The sequence below is a fragment of the Panthera leo genome, chromosome B1, assembly GCF_018350215.1.
Source record: "Panthera leo isolate Ple1 chromosome B1, P.leo_Ple1_pat1.1, whole genome shotgun sequence".
In the NCBI taxonomy this organism is placed as follows: domain Eukaryota; kingdom Metazoa; phylum Chordata; class Mammalia; order Carnivora; family Felidae; genus Panthera; species Panthera leo.
In genome coordinates, this window is record NC_056682.1 from 30,696,335 (window position 1) to 30,718,759 (window position 22,425).

At 40.9% G+C, this 22,425-nt stretch overlaps 1 long non-coding RNA gene across 17 annotated transcripts in view; it reads right to left on the reverse strand.

The window, feature by feature from the left end:
- Positions 1-21,768, reverse strand: part of LOC122217488 — a 233,581-nt gene extending 211,813 nt beyond the window's left edge. For all 17 annotated transcript variants that reach the window (XR_006201546.1, XR_006201545.1, XR_006201530.1 and 14 more), the window contains exons 1-2: positions 21,685-21,768; positions 13,903-13,978 (exon numbers count right to left, since the gene is read on the reverse strand). This is a non-coding gene — a long non-coding RNA (uncharacterized LOC122217488). The remainder of the gene's footprint in view (positions 1-13,902; positions 13,979-21,684) is intronic.
- Positions 21,769-22,425: the final 657 nt, after the last annotated feature.

Sequence of the window (22,425 nt, forward strand, 5' to 3'; positions counted from 1 at the left end):
GCTCCCTGTATTAGCTGTATTAGCATGGATGTGAGAAAGGGAGCTAGAGTTGCTAGTATGGGAACGTGTGTCATGAAGCACAGAGAGGGCACATTTCACAGAATGCAGGTCTGTGCATGGGTCCCATGCATAAGCAACATGGACTTACATGCCCCTCGCACATGGAAAGCATGCATACACAGGTGTGTGCATGTCTGTGTGCAGTGTGTGCATAAACATGTTTGGAAGATCTAGTGAAAATACAAATTCTAGCTGCACCCATCTCAGTCCCCCTCTCTGTTCAACTTTATTAAGGGGCACCTGGGTGGCTGGGTTGGTTAAGTGTCTGACTTCGGCTCAGGTCATGATCTCACAGCCCATGAGTTCAAGTCCCATGTCGGGCTCTGCGCCGACAGCTCGGAGCCTGGAGCCTGCTTCCGATTCTGTGTCTCCCTCTCTCTCTGCCCCTCCCCCACTCACGCTCTGTCTCTCTCTCTCTCTATCTCGAAAATAAATAACCATTAAAAGAATTTTTTTTAAAAAAAGGTCTAGTGGTGATACCAGGAGTATACATTTTTAACTATCACCTCCAAGTAATTTTTATGCAAGGGGTCTGAGGACCATACTTACAAAAACACTATTATAGAGCAATTTTCAAGTTACTCACAATGAGGAAAAGAATGATATTGTATGAGTACCTTTATCTAAGCTACTAAGCAGAGTAAGGTAACCTAAGTGATCTGACTTCTGGGCCTCTGGGTTCCTTGAGGTGACACAGTCATTCTGTAATTAGAGGTCATATGAAATAGCCTCTTTCTCTACAGAAGTAATGTGTTGATTTAAATTCACATTCAGAGTAAAAATACCAACACCTGCAAAGTCGGCACTTCCTATTTCTCGTGTGCTGGAGATAGATGTAAAGCTATTGAACACAGCCCTCCAAAGGGCTTGGCATCGACATTTCTTGATCTGTTTCATCACTAGTGACCTTCACCTCCGCTACACTTTATTATTCCACTCCCGTGACCACATCCTACACAGTTTAGCTTCACCAAGCATGCTGGAACTCTGAAATCTTCCAATTACATATCCCCACGGTGACCGCAAAGCTCTGTCCTTCCACTCTGGGCTTCGCTGGGACCTCTGCTCCAGGACTTATTTTTCTTTGCCTCATTAGACTCCTCCTGCCTTCACTTCTTTTCTTTTTCATTTTGGAGTTCATCATTTCAAAATCTTTGTTTGACACCAAAGCTATTACCTCTCTAGCTTTCATACTTCAAAAACACAGACCCTACACCAACCCAACTGAGCATTTTGTCAGTGCTAACACTGGGATATTGGCCTCAGTTAGAGACATTTGAAAAACAATGCCGACAGTGGCTACAATAAGTTCATGATTTATAAATGTCAGCTGGGTTCTCATACTTCTCCAAAAGCTTTCTTTGTTTTCTTAGTGCACACTCTCTCCCATTGTGCACTGTAGCTATTTCCCATCTTTGCCACTCTCTTCAAACTTCTTGACCCCTCACTCTCAGGGTGACTATTCACCTCCTATTTCATAGAGAAAATAGAACACACCAGACAAGAACCACTAAACTTTCTATTCCCAAACAACACATATGCCTACACCTGGTCCTGTTTTAAAAGGATTAAATATCCCTTCTTCTGTCCCCAGAGAATCCATCATTGTGTTCTATATGCCTTTTACTTCCATTATTTTGCAAAGTATTATCTGTGAAACACCAGCATTATTATCATCTTGGGGGCTTGACAAGATACAGGAGCTTCCATCTAGACCTGGGAATCAGCATCTCTAGATTTGGCATCAAAGAATTATGCATTTTTTAAATTTTTAGGTGATGTCTCTCTCAAATAGGAGAATGACTGACCTCTAGCCTCATCAGAGACCTACGATATTTATTTCCCCTCATCCCTAGGTCTTCAGTATCTCCCATCAGTACTGAAATTGGCATAGTTCTCTCATAAATTTTGGCTGCCTGCCTCCCCCCAAGCACTGGGACTCTTATTTTTCTCTTCTGTTTCACAGACATGTTTCTTGAAACATTTGCTTACTTTCCACACTTTCTAAACTAACATTCTCTTTTCAATCAGCTGCCCCCACTACCAACCAACATTCCTATCTACTTGAACTATGTTGAAAGTCACTAATCACCATATTGCTGAATCCAGGAAGTGTGTTTCTGTCCCTATCTTACTTGAGCTGTTGGTAGCATTTGGTTCAAAGGACTGCCTTCCCTGGACTTCCCTGACATGATAGCCAATTCTTCTCTGCCCATCTCTTAAATTAGAGTGATACACACACACACACACACATATTTCTGGGGAAATTCCATCCATTTCTATTGTCTCTAAATGTCATATATAATCTGATGAATAGAAAATCTTTATTCTAAGTCATATTTCTCTCTTGAGCTGCAATTCTTCATTTCTACCTCACTCCCACACATTCACCAAGTCTATTCCTGTTCTGTTCTCTACCTGAATCACACCTGAGTATCACTTTTGACTCCTATTCCTCCATCACCTCCACATCTGATGAATCACCAAGTCCTATTTATTCTATCTCCTAATCTTTCTCAGATCTATTCATTTGTTCCCCTACATCTCACCCTGCTCTTCTCTTCCCTTCCTGAATAATCAGTACAAAAGCCATTAGGTGGGGCCAAGGAAGGTATGCAACAACATCAACATGTGGGCGGGCGGGCATGGAAGAAAGCTGCAGTGGCCCAGGGTGCCAGAGCAGGAGTGAAATGAAAACAACAGGGAGCTTCCGGCAGGGAAAGAGAGAAAACTAGATTGAACCCCTGACATGTTGGATTAGGAATCGGAGGTATACAGGTGTGGATTTAGGATTTTTAATATATACAGATATATGAAGAAATAAATATGAATGTAATACACACACATATAGGCATGTGTTTATGTCTAAACTTTAGTACTATTGACTACGAGGATCTTGGGGCATGATGTAGATGGTTATATCATGGTCATGTAGAAAAATGTCTTTGTTTGTAGTAAATATACCCTAACGTGATCAAGGATGGTGGAACATTAAATAAGCAACTTATTCTCAAATAGTTAAGGAGAGAAAAAATCATTTGTACTATATTTGGAACTTTTCTGTAAGCTTAAGATTGCTTCTAGATAAAAATAAAGCAAATTAAAACAATAAAAATAAAGCAAATTAAAACAACAATGAGATGATGCTACACACCTACTACAATGTCTAAAATCTAGAGGATTATACATTTCAAAAAACCTATCCTTTTTATGTTAGTAATTAATAGATCTAACAGACAGAAAATCAATAATGATACAGTTGAACTGAATAGCAACACTGATCAACTAAATCTGACATTTTTTAAATACTTCACAAACAATATCAGGATACACATTCTTCTCAAGTTTGCATGGAGCATTTGCCAAGGTAGACCACATACTGGGCTGTAAAAATACACCTTAACAAATCTAAAAGAACAGATATCATACAAATTGTGCACTCAGACCACAGCGGAATTAAACTAGAAGTCAATGACAGGAAGACAACTGGAAAACCCAAAATATTTGGGAATTAAACAACATGGCTTTAAGTAACACATAGGTCAAAGAAAAAGCTTCAGGAACAATCTTAAAATTTTTTTTAACTAGTTGAAAATGAAAGTAAAATGTCAAAATCTGTGGAATGCAGCAAAAGCAGTGCTTAGAGGACAGTGTATAGCATTTAATGCATATGGTAGAAAAGAAGACAAATCTAAACTCAATAATCTAAGCTTCTGTGTGGGAAACTAGAACAAGAAGAGCATATTAAATCCAAATTAAATAGAATAAGAGAAATAATAAAAATAGAGCAAACACCAATGAGGTTGAAAGCAAAAAATTAACAGAGAAAATCAATGAAATCAAAAGCTATGTCTTTGAAAAGATCAACAAAATGGATAAATCTCTAATGAGACTAACAATGAATAAAAGATAGAAGACACAAGTTACTATTATTAAAAATGAAGGGGCGCCTGGGTGGCTTGGTCGGTTAAGCGTCCGACTTCGGCTCAGGTCATGATCTCACGGTCTGTGAGTTTGAGCCCTGCGTCGGGCTCTGTGCTGACAGCTCAGAGCCTGGAGCCTGTTTCAGATTCTGTGTCTCCCTCTCTCTCTGCTCCTCCCCTGTTCATCCTCTGTCTCTCTCTGTCTCAAAAATAAATAAACGTTAAAAAAAATTAAAAATAAAATAAAATAAAAATGAAACGGGGGCCATCACTACAGATCCCATGGGCATTAGAAGGATAATAAAAGACGTACTTGGCTGGCTCAGTCCATGAAGCATGCAACTCTTGATTTCAGGATCATGAATTTGAGCCCCATGTTGGGCATAGAGCTTACTTTAAAATAAAAAAAGGGGGGGGGTCATGTGTGTGGCTTAGTCGGTTAAGTGGATGACTCTTGATTTTGGCTCAGGTTGTGATCTCATGGTTCTCAGGTTGTGATCGAGCCCTGAGACAGGCTGTGCACTAAAAGCACACAGTCTGCTTGAGACTCTCTCTCTCCCTCTCTCTCAGCCTCTACCCACTTGTGCTCTCTCTCTCTCAAAGTAAATAAATAAACCTAAAACAATTATAAAGGGGGTGCCTGGGTGGCTCAATCAGTTAAAGCATCTGACTTTGGCTCAGGTCATGATCTCACAGTTCATGGGTTTGAGCCCCACATCAGGCTCTGTGCTGACAGCTCAGAGCCTAGAGCCTACTTCGGATTCTGTGTTTCCCTCTCTCTCTGCTTCTCCCCCATTCATGCTCTATCTCTCTCTGTGTCTCAAAAATAAATAAAAGTTAAAAAAATTTTTTTTAAATTTTAAAGAATATTATATACAGCTGTATTCCCATAAATTTGATAACCTAGATGAAATGCACCAAGTCTTTGAAAGGTACAGTCTGCCAAAACTCACACAAGGAGAAATAGATAAACTCAATAGGCCTCCATTAGAGAAACTGAGTCAATAATTAATAACCTCCCAAAACAGAAAACACCAGGCCCAGATGGTTTCACTGTTGAATTCTACCGAAGAAGAATTTAAAGAAGAAAATAATAGGCTGTCTTCAATCTGTTCCAGAAAATAGAAGCAGAGGGAATAAAATTATTCCAATACCAAAAGTAGACAAAGACAATACAAACAAGGAAAATTATAGACCAACATCTCTCATGAACATAGATGCAAAACTCCTCAAGAAAATATTAGCAAATCGAAAACAACATTGCATAAAAAGAGTATATACAATGACCAAGTGGGATTTATCCTAGATATGCAAGTCTGGTTTAGCATTTGAAAAACAATTAATGTGATCCATCATCCCATTAACAGGTTAAAAAAGAAAGACCATATCACATGATGGTATCAATAGATACTGAAAAAGTATTTGGCAAAACCCAATACTCATTCATGACAAAACTTTCTGCAAACTATGAAAAGAGTATTTCCTCAACTTAATTAAAAAAATTTTTTTTTGACAAAAACCCTACAGCTAACATCTACTTGATGGTTCATATACAGAAGTCAATTGCTTTCCTATATGTCAGTAATGAATAATTGGAATTTGAAATTAAAAACACAACACCATTTACATCAGCACTCCCAAACATAAAATACTTCGGCATAAATTTAACAAAATATATATAAGATCTGTATGAGAAAAACTATTAAACTCTGATGAAGGATACAAAGATCTAAAGAAATGAAGAGAGAAGATGGTGGAGTAGTAGGAGAACCCTAGACTTACCTTGCCCCTTAAACACAACTACATTAACATCAAATCATTTTGAACACCTAGGAAATCGAGCTGAGGATTAAGAGAAAAATCTGCACAATTAAAAGAAAAGAACGTGGCAAGTATGGGGTGCAAGGACACGAAGTAGGGGAAAGAAAAGCTGCGGTGCCATGGAGAGGAGGGAGCCCTTTTTGTGGACAAAGGAGAGAGAGAAAAAGAGAGGGGGAGACAGAGCCATGTGCTGGGTTCACACAAGAAAAACTCTTCCCCAAAACCAGTGACTGGGGAATCAAGAGGAAGTGACTATCACAAGTTTTTATAAACAGTGGAACTCAAATTCTGAGGTTTGAGAAGTCCGTGCCATTTGCCAGAGTCAATCAGGGCTGACAGTGGCAATCCCAGGAAGAAGAGTGGAGGCCTGGAAGCCTTCACAGCATCGTGAAGGGATCCCCTGGGTCACCCTGGGAAAGAATGTTCCCCTTCCTGGAGCACGTTTGTAAGAGGGTCTATTGCCTCTTCGAGAACAAAAGAGTCAGTGTGAGCCACTGAGCAGCCATTCATCAGCAAAGGACAGAAGCACGTACAGAGGGCGTATAACCTGCTCACTGCTTTTCCCTGTGCTTCACCATAAACTCCAAGCACCTGCACAGGCATGCGACTGCTTTTCTGGGACAAAATAGCACCAGACACAATGAGGCAAGGCTCTCCTCTGGAGGAGGGAAGTGGGTCCAAGCCATGCTGGGTCCTTTAAGATTTAGAGTTTTGAATCCCAGCCAAGCACCAGAGATAAAACACAGGAGAACTGTGGTACCAGGCATGGCAATAGCCTGAGCACAGACAGGGGGAGAGCAAGGATCTGACAGAAGCCTGGGACACAAGAAGGGAGATTGTTTGCTTTTCTGTGAGGGCTTCCTGAACAGCAGCACATGCGAGCTCCCCTCTCTGGAGACAAGAGAGTGGGGTGATACCATCTTCCCCCACCCACCAGCAGGGTCAGACTTCAGTGCACAACACAGCACCCCCAGTGGAGGCTGGAGCTGCTTTTGCCAAACCCCGCACCCTTGAGCCCCACATCTCTGAGTTAAGGTGTGGGGGACCACTTATCATGCAAATGGACATCAAGAGAAAGCTGGAACAGCCATACTTATATCAGAGAAACTAGATTTTAAACCAAATACTGTAATAAGAGATAAAGAAGGGCACTATATCCTAATAAAGGGGACTATCTAACAAGATATAACAATTATAAATATTTATGCCCCCAATATGAGGACACCCAAATATATAAAACAATTAATAAAAAAAACATAACTTATCGACAACAATACAATGATAATAGAAGACTTTAACACCCTACTTACACTGATGGGCAGATCATCTAAGCAGGAGATCAATAAGGAAACAATGGCTTTGAAAGACACACTGTACCAGCTGGAATTAACAGATATATTCAGTGCATTTTTTCCCAAAGCAGCAGAAAACACATTCTTTTTGAGCGCACATGGAACATTCTCTGGAATAGATCACATACTGGGTCACAAATCAGGCCTCAACCAATATAAAAAGACTGAGATCATACCATGTATATTTTCAGACCACAATACTATGAAACTTGAAGTCAACCACAAGAAAAAATTTGAAAAGACCACAAATACATGGAGGTTAAAGAACACCCTACTCAAGAATGAATGGGTTAACCAGGAAATTAAAGAAGAAATAAAAAAAAAATACATGGAAAGATATGAAAATGCAAACACGACAGTCCAAAACCTTTGGGATACAGCAAAAGCAGTCATAAGAGGGATGTATATAGCAATACAAGCCTTCATCAAAAAGCAAGAAAAGTCTCAAATACACAACTTAACTTTATACCTAAAGGAGCTGGAAAAAGGTCAGCAAATAAAGCCTAAAGCTAGCATAAGAAGGGAAATAATGAAGATTAGAGCAGAAATAAACAATATAGGGGGGAACAATAACAGTAAACAGATCAATGAAACTTGGAGCTGGTTCTTTGAAAGAATTAATGAAACTGATAAACTCCTAGCCAGATTTATCAAAAAGAAAAGAGAAAGGACCCAAATAAACAAAATTACAAATGAAAGAGGAGAGATCAAAACCAACACTGTAGAAATGCAATTACAGGAGAATATTATAAGCAATTATATGCCAACAAACTGGGCAATCTGGAAGAAAAGGATAAATTCCTAGAAACATACAAACTACCAAAACTGAAATGGGAAGAAATAGAAAATTTGAACAGGCCCATAACCAGCAAAGAAATTGAATCAGTAATCAAAATCTCCAAACAAACAAGAATCTAGGGCCAGACGGCTTCCCAGGAGAATTTTACCAAACATTTAAAGAAGAGTTAATACCTATTTTTCTGAAACTGTCCCAAAAAATAGAAATGGAAGGATAACTTCCAAATTTATTCTATGAGGCCAGCATTACCTTGATTCCAAAACCAGACAAAGACCCCACTAAAAAGGAGAACTATAGACCAATATCCCTGATGAATATGGATGGAGAAATTCTCAACAAGATACTAGCAATCAAATCCAACAGTACATTCAAAGAATTATTCACCATGATCAAGTGGGATTTATTCTTGGACTGCAGGGGTGGTTCAATACCTTTAAATCAATCAATATGATATACCACATTAATAAAAGAAAGGATAAGAACCATATGATCCTGTCGATAGATGCAGAAAAAAAGCATTTGACAAAATACAGCATCCATTCTTGATAAAAACCCTCAATAAGGTAGGGATAGATGGAACATATCCCAACATCATAAAGGCAATATACGAAAGACCCACAGCTAATGTTATCCTCAATGGGGAAAAACAGAACTTTTCCCCTAAAGTCAGGAACAAGATAAGGATTCTACTTCTCACCATTGCTATTTAGCATAGTACTGGAAGTCTTTGCCTCAGCAATCTGACAACAAAACTAAATAAAAGGCCTCCAAATAGGCAAGGAAGAAGTCAAAATTTCACTCTGAGAAGACATGATACTCTATGTAGAAAACCCAAAAGACTCCACCAAAAAATTGCTAGAACTGATAAATTAATTCAGCAACATCACAGGATATAAAATCAATGTACAAAAATCTGTTGCATTTCTACACACTAACAGTGAAGCAATAGAAAGAGAAATCAAGGAATCAATCCCATTTACAATTGCATCAAAACCCATAAGATACCTAGGAATAAACCTAACCAAAGAGGTGAAAGATCTGTACTCTGGGGGTGCCTGGGTGGCTCAGTGGTTGGGTATCCGATTCTTGATTTCAACTCAGGTCATGACCGCAGGGTCATGGGATCGAGTCCTGCATCAGGTTGAGCACAGAGCCTGCTTGAGACACTCTCTTTCCCTCTTCCTCTGCCCCTCCCCTGTGCTGTGCATTCATGCTTTCTCTCTCTCACTCTCAAAAAAAAAAAAAAAAAAAAAAAAGAAAAAAGAAAAAAAAAGATCTGTACTCTGAAACACTTATGAAAGAAATTGAAGAAGACACAAAGAAATAGAAAAATATTCCGTGTTTGTGGATTAGAAGAACAAACACTGTTAAAATGTCTGTACTACCAGAAGCAATCTACACATTCAAATCCCTATCAAAATAACACCCATGTTCTTCACAGAGCTAGAACAAACAATTCTAAAATTTATATAGAACCAGGAAAGACCCCGAATAGCCAAAGTAATGTTGAAACAGAAAACCAAATTTGAAGAAATCACAGTTCCAGACTTCAAACTGTATTACAAAGCTGTAATCACTAAGACAGTATGGAACTGGCACAAAAACAGACACACAGATCAATGGAACAGAATAGAGAACCCAGAAATAGACCTCCAACTAAATGGTCAATTAATCTTCAACAAAGCAGGAAAGAATATCCAATGGATAAAAGACAGTCACTTTAACAAATGGTGTTGGGAAAACTGGACAGTGACATGTAGAAGAATGAAACTAGACTACTTTCTTACACCACACACAAAAATAAATTCAAAATGGATGAAAAACCTAAATGTGAAACAGGAAACTATCAAAATCCTAAAGGAGAAAAATAAGCAGCAACCTATTTGACCTCAGCTGTAGCAACTGCTTACTAGACATGTCTCCGGAGGCAAAAGAAACAAGCAAAATGAACTATTGGGACTTCATCAAGATAAAAGCTTCTGCACAGCAAAGGAAACAATCAACAAAACTAAAAGGTAACTGATGGAATTGGAGAAGATACCTGCAAATGACACATTAAAGGGCTAGTATCCAAATTTGATAAGGAACTTATCAAACTCAACACCCAGAAAATTAATAATCCAGTTAAGAAATGGGCAGAAGACACGAAAGACACTTCTCCAAAGAAGACACACAAATGACTAACAGACACATGAAAAAATGCTCAACATCACTCATCATCAAGGAAATACAAACCAAAACCACAATGAGATACCAGCTCACACCTGTCAGAATGGCTAAAAATTAACAATTCAGGGAACAACAAGTGTTGGCAAGGATAAGGAGAAAAGAGAACTTCTCCTCTCACGCTGTTGGTGGGAATGCAAGCTGGTGCAGCCACTCTGGAAAACAGTATGGAGGTTCATCAAAACTTTTAAAGTAGAACTACCCTACAATGCAGCAATTGCACTATTAGATATTTACCCAAAGGATACAAAAATACTGATTTGAAGAGGCACATGCACCCCCCATGTTTATAGCAGCACTATCAACAATAGCCAAAGTATGGAAAGAGCCCAAATGTCCATCACTGATGAATGGATACAGAAGATGTCATATATAAATACAATGGAATATTATTCCGTCATCAAAAAGAATGACATCTTGCCATTTGTGACGTGGGTGGAAGTAGAATGTATTCTGCTAAGCAAAATGAGTCAGTTGAGAAAGACGTATACCGTATGATTTCACTTATATGTGGAATTTAAGAAAAAAAAAACACAGATGGGTGGTTCAGTCTGTTAAGCATTTGACTTTGGCTCAGGTTATGATGTCATGGTTTGTGAGTTTGACCTCTGTATTGGGCTCTGTGCTGTCAGCCTGGAGCCTGCTTTGGATCCTCTGTCTCCCTCTCTCTCTACCCCTTCCCATGCTTGTGCTCGCTCTCTCTCTCAAAAATAAACACTTTTTAAAAAGATAGCATATCTTTAAAAAAAAAAAAAGGAAAGAAAGAAAACAGAAGAACATAGCGGAAGGGAGGGAAAATAAAATAAGATAAAAACAGAGAGGGAGGCAAACCACAAAAGACTCTTTTTTTAAGTTTATTTATTTTTTTACTTTGAAAGAATGTGAGTGGGGGAGGGGCAGAGAGAGAGGAAGAGAGAGAATCCAAAGCATCTCCACACTGTCAGTGCAGAGCTCTATGTAGGGCTTGAACCCAGGAACTGTAAGATTATGACCCGAGACGAAATCAAGACTCAGATATTTAACCAACTGAACCACCCAGGTGCCCCAAATTACAAGAGACTCTTAAAGACAGAGAACAAATTGACGGTTGATGGAGGTGACGCAGGTGATGGGCATTAAGGAGGGCACTTGTTAGGATATATTATATGTAAGTGAGGAATCACTACATTCAACTCCTGAAACCAATATTACACTGTATGTTAACCAATTTGAATTTAGATAAAAATTTGGAAGAAAAAAAATAAAGAAATGAAGAGATAGTTCATGTTTGTGGATAGGAAAACTAAATATTCTTGAGATACCAGTTCTTCCCAAGTTGGTCTGTAGATTCGATGCAATATCAGTGAAAATCCCAGAAAGTTATTTTGTGGATATTGACAAACTGACTGAAGTTTGTATAGAAAGTCAAAAGACCCAGATTAGCCAACACCGTATTGAAGGAAAAGAACAAAGTCAGAGGACTGACATTACCCAACTTATTGTAAAACTACAGTGATCAAGACAGTATGATGTTGGTGAAAGAACAGACAAAAGTATCAGTGAAACGGAAGAGAGAGTCCAGAAATACGCCTGCACAAATATAGTCAACGAGGAGCAAATGCAATTCAATACAAAAAGAATTGCCTTTTGAACCAATAGTGCCGAAACGACTGGACATCCATACACGAGAAAATTAATATAGACAAGCCCTTATATCTTTCATAAAAAATTAACTGGAAGTGGGTACATGACCTAAATGTAAAACACAAAACTGCGAAACGCCTAGAATGTAGGAGAAAATCTAGTTGACTTTGGGTCTGATGATGACCTTTTACATACAGCACCAAAAGCATAACCCATTAAAGAAAAAAATGACAAGCTGGACTTCATTAAAATAAAAAAAAAAAACCTGCTCTGCAAAAGACACTATCGGGAGAATGAAGATACAATCTACAGTCTGGGAAAGAACCTTTGTAAAACACACATCTAGTGAAGTACTAGAACCCACAATAGAAAGAATTTTTAAAACGACAATAAAAAAAACAACCTCATTTTAACATGGGCCAAGTATATGAACAGATATCTCACCAAAGAAGAGCCACAGATGTTAAATAAGCATATGAAAAGATTTTCAATACCATATATCATTAGGAAATTTCAAACTGACACAATGAAATACTACCACGCACCTATTAGAATGGCTAAAATCCAAGACACTGAGAGCACCAAATGCTGGCAAAGATTTGGAAGAACAAGGACTCTTATTCATTGCTGGTGGAAACGCAAAATGGTATAGCCACTTTGGATGACAGTTTGCTAGTCTCTTACAAAATTAAACATATGATACAATCCGGCAATCACACTACTTGTATTTACTCAAAAGAACTGAGAACTTATGTCACACAAATACCCACACATGTATATTTATAGCCACTCTATTCATAATTGCAAAAATTAGAAGTAACCAAGATGTCCTTCAGTATGTGAATACATAAACTGTGGTACATCCATACAATGCAATGTTCAGTGATTTAAAAAATAAAAAAGGCACTATCAAGCTAGAAAAAGACATGGGGGAACCTTAAGTGCACGCTGCTATGTGAAAGAAGCCAGCTGAAAAAGTTGTATGTGCTGTGTGAGTCCAACTGTATTACATTCTGGAAAGGCAGACTGTAAGACAATATACAGATCATTGGCTTCCACAGTTTTAGGGGGAAGAGGGATGAGTAGGTGGAGCACAGGGGATATTTAGGGCAGTGAAACTATTCTGTATAATATTTCGGTGGTAAATGCATGATATTATGCATCTGTCAAAACCCATAGAACCGTATGACACGAAGAAAAAACCCTAATGCAAACAACAGAATTTAGGTAATAATCATTTATCAATAAGCTTATCCATTGTAACAAATGTACCACACTAAGGGTAAGATGTTAATAAAAAGGGAAACTGTATACACATGAAGGGGGGGTGGGGGGCAGGGAGAGCTGGTGTATGGAACTCTGGACCATCTTTTTGTAAACCTAAATCTGTTTTCAAAAATAAAGTCTATTTAAAAGATAATGATTAATAAATAAGATAAAGTCTATTAAAAACATATCTCCACTTTCCTTAACGTAATTTCCATATTTTTATTCAAGCTACGTTCATCTTTTGCTTCCTGCCCGCCTTCAAATCTCCCCTGCAGCAAAAAGTTCATTCAGCAGCAAAAGGAAGATTTTTTTTTTTTATTTTATTTTGAAGTAATCTCTGCACCCAACGTGGGGCTCGAACTCACAACCCCGAGATCAAGAGTCAGTCACAGGCTCCTCAGACTGAGCCAGCTAAGCGCCCCAACAAGGATTCTTTTTGATAAAAACAGTTGTCTTCTCTTTAGCTTTAAATACTTCTGCCGTTCCCCACCTCCTTCAGAGAACAATTCTGAACCCTTCACATGAGCCCCCAAGCCCGCCATGGCCTGCTCTCTGTGCTCCCCTCTCAGCTCTTGCCCACAAAACCTACCCAGGGGAAGGGCTGCTGAGCTGTCCGCAGCTTCCCAAGTGCACCCGGTCTTCTCTCCACTCCACTGCCCACCCTCCTCCCCCACCCTCTGCTCAGAGGAGACCTACTTCTCCTCTGCTCTCGCCTGAAACATCTTTTCCTCCAGGAAGCCATACCAGTTCGAACCAAAATGGGCCCTGACAACCTCAAGTTTAGAAACAGACTTTTATGGATTTCTAATCGATACGTCTGATAACTCACCTTACGACATCTTGGTAAGAGCCTCAAAAATGCATCCCAGACTCGATTTCAGCTTTAACGGATGAAACGAAAACATCTGAGGGGAAAAAAAAAAAAAAAAACCACCACTCAGCCATATGTGTGTGATCAGCTTTCCAAGTGCAAATGTATCTGGGCTGGATATCAGCCTGGATCCCGGTGAGGACTCCCAGGCTCCGATCCCATGTCATAACCAAAACAAAGTTACAGTGACCCCCGGGAAAGTTGACAGGTCATCACAGCTGTTCTGGTGTGGATTCGGGCAGATTACTCTAGGTGATAGTGACTATTACTATACGAATAGCTCTGGAGTATTAAACAGGCATTAAAAAATAATCCAGCCGCACATAAAGAGTCACTGAGGCCTGGGAGGGTGAAGGGAAGAGTCAAAGCTAAGGTTAAGGTTTAAATTAAGAACACGCTTGGCCCTCAAGAGTTCAAGCAGGAGAAGAGGCAAACATTTTATCAAACACTGGAGCCTAAAGCAGGGAGAAGAGATGGAAATACTTTTTCTGAACAAAATTCATTAAAGTGGCCGGCACGTCTGCTGGAGGTGATGATGCCTGCATCCCCTCTAAGTCGCTGGGCCTGCCTTTGTCAAAAACTTGTAGATGGCAGGCTCAGATGTTAATTCTTTGAAACCCGAGTTGAGAGGCAGAGATCCGGACGAGAAATGGAAACGGGAAAGTGGTAACTGAAGAATGTCAGGCAATGTAGGCAACTAGAGAAGGTGATAATAGTCCTCCTCCTCAGTCTCCCCAGGCAGCAGCATGGCCTGAAGCTCCATCAAGTGCAGGGGGGTGGGGGGGCGTGCTGACCTCATTGTGCAAGAGACCATACCCACCTGGCCACTCCTACTGATGCCTGGACACATTTATCTGCCCTCTGCTTTGGACCCTCCAATACCTTTTCTGTACCCTCTCTGTAGCACTGGTTCACTCATTCATTTATTCTTTCATTCATCATTCTTTCAATAATATAGGGACCAGGCACTATAGATACAGTGATAAACAGAACAGACAACATCCTCGATCTCATTAAGCGAACATTCTAGCTAGAGAGATAGACAAAAATAGACAGACAGACACGTACAAAATACTACCAGGGAGTAGTAAGTACTGTGAAGGAAAACAAAACTAGGGTAAGAGAACAGAGGGTGCTGTTTTAGATACAGTGGCTCAGAAAAGCCTCCTAGGAATAATACGACCATATGTGATTTTCATATGGCAATTCTATTTTTAAATTTTGTTGAGAAGCCGCCATGCCATTTCCACAGCAAATGCACACCATTTTACATTGCTGGAGTTCTGAAGGATCATTCGGGCCGCTGAGTAGAAAATAGATCGTAGAGGGGCAGGAATGGAATCAGGGAACCCAGTGAGGGGCCATTACAGTATTGCAGGCAGTCAGTAAAATGTTGACTAGAATGCCTTGCTGGCCAAGGGGCTTAGAAAACTAACGATGGCACCAATCATGTTGCTGCTGGGCTTGGTATTAGACCATCAACAGGAGCACAGTGAGCTCTGGGCATGAGTGGCTGATTCAGTTCACACTCTGCTCAGTCAACAGTCTCCATGGGAACACTGCTGAATTGGCTGGAGACTGAGGTATGACTGATACCACAACAACATCTCACACGTGAATACCCAGCAAAAGAAAGTGGGAAGCAAGGCAGACACCTCCTTTTGGAAACTGATTTGCAAAGGAAGACAGGAAACTAAGAGCCCTGGAAACGCATCACTAGTTAGAGATTCGGCTCTTCCTTTTGCCGTTAACTGTAACTTCAAGGCCAGACTAAAGAATGCAGTTTGTTCTCTTTAAGAAGAAACTGTCACTTCTTATTTGTGTTTAGGTACAGGAGCCTGGAAGGATTTGGAGATAGACAGAACTGTGATTTCTCAACCTCACGGTTGTTTCTAACAATGTTCAGTTATTTTATTTCTGAGGGAAACCTGCATACATTTCCCTCAGTAGATCTAAATACTCAACAAGATTGTTTGGTTAATGATGACATTTAACGAATGGCTTCCGTTTCACCTTTTCAGACTATGATCCACAAATCCTTCCCGAGACCTAAAGAGTTCTTGAACTTTTAAAATGACAGGTATTTCATTTAAAATTACTGACCTAAAACACTTTAGATAATAATAGGAGGTTATTTATTTTAATACAGTGATCTATTTTAGTCTAAGAGTACAATACGGGCAGTTACAGGAGTTAAGCCTTGATGAAAAATAAGACCAGTCTAATTCCCTGCCAACCAATTAACAGCTTTTCATTTGCAGAGAGTTAATATTCCATGCCTCTAGAAGAGTCTTCAAACCAAAACCACAAAATCTTATCACTGGTTGTCTACTGAAATTCACTCTCCTGTTGGATTGTACATAATCCCAGAGGCTCAGTTGAGAGAGGGTGGATGAGGAACTCTCTCAAAAAGGTTACCAATGCATAAATGCATAGATTGAGTGGCTGGGAAAAAACTGGGGAGGACCTGTAAGGTTTTTGGAAGCATTTCCTCACCAAAGTACTTGTTTTTTTACCATAAAATATTGATTGGGGGAAAACTGGGGAGGACCTATAAGGTTTTTGGAAGCATTTCCTCATCAAAGTGCTTGTTTTTTATCATAAAATATTTCCTAACACATTCATATGTTTCCAGACTTGTCGATATAACAATTGCAATAATCATTTGTGTTTCATTGTTTAGTTTACAGAAATTTCCTTACACATCCTCTTGTTTAAGATGGAAAAGACCTCTATGAGGTAGGTGGCCCCATTTTCTAGTGTTAAAAATTTAGGTGTCTTACTTAAATCGCACACCTTTTTTTTTTTTTTAATGTTTATTTATTTTAGAGACAGCGAGACAGAAAGTGAGTGGGGGAGGGGAAGAGAGATAGGGAGACACAGAATCCCAAGCAGGCTCCAGGCTCTGAGCTGTCAGCACACAGCCCAACACAGGGCCCACAAGATCATGACCTGAGCTGAAGTCGGACGCTAAACCAACTTGAGCCACCCAGGCACCCCAAATCGCACACCTTTTTATCTTAAACATTTGGGGCAACAAGTTACCTCAGAAGATACTTGTGTAAATGATTTTGTTTCAGTTTTAGGGACATGGAGAGGAGGATTTTTTTCTTTTAATGAAGACAGTATTTTTATTCAAAGAAAAAGAATTTTAAGAGTGTGCATGTTATAACTTGAGAATGTGGTGCTTAGGCATGCTTTGTGGCTCAAAGGAAAGGCAGCATAGTATAATGGTTTATGCTCAAGTTCAGGTATTAATGGCCCTGGCTGCTGCTCCTGATTCACCTTGTGACCTCAGGGAAGCTCAATAACTGAAGCCTGAGTTTTACTAGCAGGCAATGTGGAAAAAATAGTAGCGCTATGGGAACTACTGAATATAATATGGCACATATAATATGGCACCCAGTGGCTGGCACACAGTAGGTACCCCATGAGAAGTGGCCCTTGCAAGGACTCCTGTTCATATCCCAGAACTCCTAAAAGCTAGTGGGCTGTGAGGTGACACAGTCCAAATGGAGCCGCCAACTTTGAGCTCAAGGGGTCTACTTACTGCCACATGATAGGCATGAGGGGCTTAGAATTCAGAACAGGGCTATGGCAAGGAAGCAGGTTGGCACAGATCGGAGAAATACAGGAAACAGATTTTTCTCTTCCTGGTCTCGTAAAGACTGCTACTGGCAAACACCTTCTTGAACTCACGGAGCACGCCCCACCTGACTGTATCCCTCTGGCTCACCATTAGTGAGATCGTTTTTGAGAAGCAAGTATTCACTCTTTATCCATTCCATTGCCTAACCTATTTTTAGAACTCAAGAACTCTTTGGGGGGTTTTTTAATCAAATTTTATTTTATCATTTTTTTAAATCACTTCTCCTATCCTAAAAGCAAGGTATAACTCATGGTTTATCTTTAATTCTGAGGATTTCAAGTTCATCTTACTCTAAAACTTTGATATCTTTTGATGTTTTCTATATACTAGTGGCACTAGAATAGAAGCTGTTTCAGGAACCCACTAAATGTTGATTCAATAAATGAATGCGAGGCATATAAAGCTGTAGGAAAGTTTAAAATGACCAGCTAAGGAACATATGCTGGCCCATGCACTTGAAATGTCTGCTTACGAGGTGTCCATAATGATAAAGTTGTACCGTTAAGAAGAGTGAAAGTGGCCCCACAGCGGGTGTGACCTTAGGACTTTTATATATACCCCACCACGCAGAAGTATTTTCTACCTCTCTTTCTCTTGTACTTTCCCCACCCCCCTCCTCCACTCCCACAGATATCACCGAGAGAGTATACTCGTATCAGGAAAACCAGCGACCTGCCAAAACAATTTCGTTAGGGGAGACTTTCAGGGGTTCTCAAATAGTGCCCTTGTTTGCAAAACTTCTGAACCAATTAAGAAGTAAGGCAAAGGAGAATGGCAGATGGCAGGCCAAAATGTTACATGTACTACTTACTGGTTGTACAGATATCACTAATTGCCCCCAAATTTGCTCTTTTTCTTTGGGATCACATTTCCCAGGCACCCTTACAGCTAGATCACATTACCCGCATGGCTCTGTTCTCTACAATGGAATGTGAATGGATGTGATGTCCCTACTTGCAGACCAGGCTCATATAACTTCCCATTCATGCTCCTTCATTCTCTTTGCCCTTCTTGTGGGCAAGTATGGAGATACTCGGGGAGACTCTAGATGGCACATGTTGAGGAGATCAGAACCAGAACGACTGCATGAAGAAGTGCCATCCCACCGACCTGAATACCAGCCATGTGCTGTTAGGAGACAAAGAAATAAACCACTTGTCCTTTGGTCACTAAACGTTTGACGTCTTCTATTACTGTAGCTGAACTTACCTTAGCTAATGAGAAACTGACTTTAAAGACTGTATCGTTCATCCACGCACAAGCAAATTCGAGCATCAAGCAGTCTTTTCCACCCTGAACCTCTGACCAGGGTTTTCCCCATGATCTTCCAACCCTTGCCTCACATGCTGGCAGGAGCCCAGCAGAAATCCTGCCCCAGTGATCCTCACTGGAATTACAAGTAATTCCTCTCTGGATAGCTGCTTCTGGAAAACACTTTTGAACGGTTACTTATAGAAGAATAGAAGGAATAGGATCGGGGAATGGAGATAAAAGGGAACAAACAAGTAAAACAAGAAGGAGTGGAGGAATAAGCTCTTTCGTATTAGCCTGGACTCTAATCCTGATCCATTCCCAGCTCTACTTCTGCTCCATGGACTCAATTTTGGCATCTTGTCCACACGCTCCCCAGCATCCAATCTTGGCTTGCCCTGGAATGATCTTTCCTTTTCCATCTCAGCCCACGCAGCTGGGAATTCTGCAGCAGCATAAGTCTGCCAAAAACAATAGCCTTCCTAAATGTTCAACAACAAGGGAATTGGTCTATAAATTATGAAGCATCCAGTCAATGGAGTATTATTCAATCATTAAACATGATAAACAGAAAGCCTTTGGAACAACAGGGAAAATGGCCCTGAAATAAATGTCACTGAAGTTTTCCTCTCCTAAAAGCAGGCCCTGCAATTGCATATGCAATATGGCAACAACATTAAAAAATTGTCCATATGGGAATAAAGCTATGGATTTTTTTTAAATATATGAAATTTATTGTCAAACTGGTTTCCATACAACACCCAGTGCTCATCCCAAAAGATGCCCTCTTCAATACCCATCACCCATCCTCCCCTCCCTCCCACTCCCCAACAGCCCTCAGTTTGTTCTCATTTTTTAAGAGGCTCTTATGAATAAAGCTATGGATTAAACTTGAAGAAAGAAAAGCAATTGTTGGGTTAGAATAGTGGGATTCAACAAATTTTTTTATTGTTTAATTACAGCTATTCTATGTCTAAATGATAAGATGCTCAGCCTTTGCCATCCTACGAGGAGAGGAGAGGAGAGGAGAGGAGAGGAGAGGAGAGGAGAGGAGAGGAGAGGAGAGGAGAGTCCTCCCACCTCTCCTTGCCTTCAGCAGGAATCACTGCAGTGGAGAACAGAGGGTAGCCGGGCAGAGGCTCCAGGAGGCGCCTAACTCCGGACACCCCATGCTCTGCACCGATTCGGAGTCTGAGCACAAGTCCTGCGGTTGCTTCCATATGTCCTTGCTTTATTTTTAAATGTTTTAAGATTGGAAGCATTTTGCATTCTGATGGTGGTGTTGTCTCCCTTGGTAACTCAGACACCCAAATAGAAATACGGTCAGACTCCCTCCCTTCTGATGAGCCCAGTTAATGTGACATTGTTTTATAGGAGTAATGGGAAATCGATGTCCTTAGATCATCTGAACGGATTAACATAACCCTGTTGACAAAACTTGTGAATGTGGGATTTGCATTCCTGTCATAGTTCAAGAAGGTAATGGGGTCAACTTTTAACTGTTTCTGTCACCTTCTTGAAATGTACACAGAGAATGCCTACGTGAAAAGCATTCAGGGGTGCCCGGGTGGCTCAGTTGGTTAAGCATCCAACTCTTGATCTCGGCTCACAGTTCGTGAGATCGAGCCCTATGTGGGGCTCTACAACGACAGCTCGGAGTCTGCTTGGGATTCTCTCTCTCTTTCTCTCTCTCTGTCTCTCTCTCTCTCCCTCCCTCTGTCTTCCCTTCCTCTCTCTTTCAAAATAAATTAATAAATAAATAAGCATTCAGTACCAGTAGGATGCAAATTAATGCACATTGCACATGTTTCTTACTTCAAAATATCTCAAAAAGCTTAATAGTTTATCACCACCCTCCCCATCTCTATCCCAGTGGCTCTGTCCTCTCAGGTAAGGGAAAAAGGCAATGTATCATTGTCATTCATGCACCAAGCCCTTATCTTGGCTTCCCTAATGTGAAGTCTGTGAGAGGAACCTTCCTGGGAGACGAACTCCTGGCTCCAGGCTTTGCAGAATGCCCATGCAGTTAATGTAACTTCAGACAAGGCACTAAGACAAAGGATCGAGAAACCCATGCTGGGAGCACGTTAGGGCAGAAGAATAGAGAGTGACAGCTGAACAAACCGTAGGTATTCTTGCTCAGGGGGATGAAGACTGAAAAAACTGTAATCAGCCACTGGACGAGGTTAATGAATTTTTGCCTGGGGAATCTGACCCTAAAACTCATTTCTCAGTTCAGTGGGGGAAGGAACAAATCCTGGGCAGCTGACAGATGTACGGAACATGCTGTGTGCAGTGCCCACCGAAGAGAGGACGGCCCAGGACAGCAGTCTTCCCTGTGATCTCACACCCAGCGTCTGCTCAAGGCTGGCTAGAGCTGGTCCGGGCACCAGAAAACCACTTAACCCCTTTTCCAATCTCTTATCACTGCCAGCCCTCTTTTCTGATCTTGTCTTGTGTTGCCTATAGTTTCCCAAAGCACTACCGCCTTCTTTTTTTTTTTTCTTTTAAATGTTTATTTATTTTTGAGAGAGAGCACGAGTGGGGGAGGGGCAGAGAGAGGGAGACACAGAATCGGAAGCAGGCTCCAGGCTCTGAGCTGTCAGCACAGGGCCGGACGTGGGGCTCGAACCCACAGACCGCGAGATCATGACCCCAGCTGAAGTCGGATGCTCAACCCACTGAGCCACCCAGGTGCCCAGTGAAGCTTAATTTATAAGTTAGGCACAGTAAGCTATTAACAGTAACTAATAACAAAATAGAACAATTACAATAATGCTCTAGAATAAAAGTTATATGAATGTGGTCTCTCTCAAAATATCGTCCTATGCGGCACTCACCCTACTTGTTGCTGTGGTGTTTGTCGTCAGATGATAAAATGCCCCCACCATGAGAGGAAGCGACGTGAACGCTGTAGGCACTGTGACCTAGGCACTGTGACGTAACCACTGTGACGTAGCCTTCCGCGGCTCTTGACGTTATGACGCTACTGCGTCAAAAGGAGGGGCATCTGGTTCTGGAGGGAGGTTGAGCCTCCCGGGAACTGAAACCGTGCAAAGCAAAACCAAGCTAAAACCTTCCACAAGGGGGGACCGCTGCGTTTGTTCACCGCTCTAGTCCAGTTCCCAGCAAACACAAGCATCCATCCGGTAAGGACGGATTGAGAACTCAACGTCCTCAAACGTTCTTTAAACGTTATCTTTAAAACGTTCTTCCCAGAGATGCCCGACTCCTGCAACCTCCTGGAAGCGTTTCCCCTCTCCAGCAACCGCAGGTGGGAGAGAGGCGGAGCTATGAAGTTATTCTGCACAAGAAATAATCTTTTTTTTATGTTGATTTATTTTTGAGAGAGAGAGAGAGAGAGAGAGAGAGAGAGAGAATCCGAAGCAGGCTCCAGGCTCCGAGCTGTCGGCACAGAGCCGCAGGGCTCAAACCCACAAACCCTGAGATCATGACCTGAGCCAAAGTGGGACGCTAAACCGATCGAGCCACCGGGGCGCCCAAGAAATCATCTTTTTAATTACCCCCTGCGATGGTCCTGATTCTCGGTGGCATGCCGTGGGGTTTGAGCAGCAAACACA